Source organism: Rosa chinensis, chromosome 1, assembly GCF_002994745.2.
Source record: "Rosa chinensis cultivar Old Blush chromosome 1, RchiOBHm-V2, whole genome shotgun sequence".
NCBI classification, from domain to species: Eukaryota; Viridiplantae; Streptophyta; class Magnoliopsida; order Rosales; family Rosaceae; genus Rosa; species Rosa chinensis.
Window position 1 is genome coordinate 44,178,084 of NC_037088.1, and position 2,647 is coordinate 44,180,730.

General features: G+C 41.3%; 1 pseudogene; it reads right to left on the minus strand.

The window, feature by feature from the left end:
- Positions 1-390: 390 nt before the first annotated feature.
- On the minus strand, positions 391-1,594 carry LOC112167521 (annotated as a pseudogene).
- Positions 1,595-2,647: the final 1,053 nt, after the last annotated feature.

Below are 2,647 nucleotides of genomic sequence, written 5' to 3' on the forward strand. Positions count from 1 at the left end.
AGTTTGTCTATTTTGGTGAACCAAAAGATTGACTATCATTTTGTTTTTATTTTTGTTTTCATTCTTGTACGTGTTTTTTTTGTTTTTGTTTCCAAACGAATAAGTTCTTCTTCCAAACCCTAGCCTGTACCTCCAAACAAGTCCGAAGTTTAGGAAAAATTTTGGTCAAACCCATAATTTGTGAAAATGATAAATTAAGAGTCGCAGAGACGACAATGATTACTAATTAAACTTTTATTTTATCTGCTGAGTTATAATGTGAGTATGTTTCGGCCTTGTGTTGGTTGATTTAATGTAATTGGTTACCATGATCAAGAATACTAGTACTTGAGACCGAGAGAGAGAGAGAGAGAGAGAGAACATTCATCTTTGATGGGAAGGATTTTTGCTTCATATGAAAACAATCTGTGAGGTGGTCCTTGGAAGTGCAAGCATAGGGAGGGTGCCATCTATGTGAAAGGGTGAACATGGTCCTATAGGTAATTACATTTCTTGTTTCTTCAGCCAATTTGAAGCGGAAGAAGCAAAGAAGAGCCATTGCTACTATCTTAATCTGCATGTAAGCAAAGTCCTTCCCTAGACAGGTCCGAGGTCCTGCCTGCGAGTAGCCCAAGTAAAGCTATTAGTGAGTGTAGAGATGATTAACATTTGTAATAATTAGTAAATTAAGAACATAATATATGATACTAACATGAAATGCGATGAATTTGAAAGGTGATTCGGGCTTGAAAACTCCATTATTGAGCCATCTTTCAGGTTGGAAATCCTCAGCATCTTCTCCCCAAATGTAAGGCATTCTCCCCATGGCATAGGCCATGTAAGCTATTCCGTCTCCTTTTTTCACTCTAAAGCCATCAGGAAGAATGTCATCTACCTCTGCAAACTTCCCATTCTTGGAGTAAAAATCAAGATAAAAGTCATGAAAATTAGTACATCCTTAGAATTTGATTTAAACAATACAATTAGGACAGGAAAAAAGACATTATTGAGAAAGTTGAGCATTAGATACCACAGGAACTGCAAGGTAGAGCCTCAAGGTCTCTGTTAGTGTGGCATGAAGATACTGCATCTTTTCAAGAGTTGCATCAGTTATGTTCGTCACAAATTCATCAATGTCAGCGTCGTGTTTCATACAAACAACATCCTTCACTTCTTGTGCAACTTTTTCCTGTATTAGAGGGTTCTTGCTGATCATGTAGAAGAACCATGACAATGTATTTGCACTTGTATCTTTGCCAGCTATCATAAAATTCAGAATTATATCACCTGGATATTTGTCATTCATTTGCTCTGGATCCTTCTCACTTTCCATAAACCTTGATAGTATGTCCTCCATGTCACTTGCACCATCTTTCTTGCCAGCTAGAAGTTCCCTCTTTCTCCTGATAAGTTGGTGCACAAAATCATGGGCGACTTTGACATACTGTTTAAGAGTGGCCTCAGAACCAATATTGAGAAATCTTTTCAACTTCTAGAATGGATCAGAGCAGCTGATTCATCAAAAGCCTTCATAAATGCAATCCCTTCTTCACTTGACCCAATTCAGGTATGTTCGAAACCCAACTTTGAATATGGAATCCAGGGTACATCTCATAAGCAAATCCTACAAGTTGGATCATAGTAACCTATTAAGTTGTTAATTTCATTACAATCAATACATAAGTTTTGAGAGTGAAATGTACTCACCTGTATATCAAAGACCCTTTTGGAATCCAAAAACTCAAAAACAACTCTAACAAGATTCCTTGTGTTTGGCTCCAAAACCAGTTGGCGTGCAAACTGTCTCTTTTGAGCGCGAGTGTGCGGGGGTGCCAGCACCGTGGGGTGCAGTCGTCGGGGGAGTCCCTTGACCTGACTTCTTCTTTAAGTGCTTGTGGGCGAGGAGAGCACCAACCTCGCCACAAGGTTCTTCTCTAGCCTTTCGAGAAAGGACTTCTTGCCTTATGGATAAGGACTTTGGGTGTGATCTCTTAGCGTCACCGAATCGATACTCAATGTTGTAGGCTGAGCAGAGCAATCACTGGGAAGTTTGGAGAAAGCACGGGTTTTGCTAAAGAGTGACTTTAGCTTCACTGGGTTGCGAGGGCGTCACCCTTGCTTCGCAGGTCGTATCGGTGGCAGTGGTACTGGTAGTCGGCTCGCGGAGAGACTAGGACTGGAAGTACGGTCGCCCGGTTGATCTGGTGATGCTGACAGTCAGCTCGCGGGGAGACTAGGACTAGCGCGCGGTCACCGGGTTTCAACAAGGTTGAAGGTTTGCTCCGGGGAGGCTTTGTTATCGCTAGGATTAATTGATTTGAGAGACGTCTCTCTTTCATCCTTGAAACCTAGTATTTATAACTAGGATTTCGACTGTTCCTTGCTATAGAAGGATTATTGATTGAAGTTTCCTATTCAATCTCTGCTACTTGATTCCAATAAGATTTCATTTTCCTTATGGATTACGGAATGGGCGAAGCTGTAACCCAAACCCAAGCAGGCTTATTTTTGGGCCTCAGGTATCGGCCAGTTGTGCTAAATCCACTAAAGGATCTTGCCAAAATTACTTTTGGGCTCAAACATTGCCCCCCAGGCCCCCAAAGCAGGCCTGCGAAGATGTAACTAATTGAAGGGGGCTAAAACGACACACCGATTTCTTGAAACGATA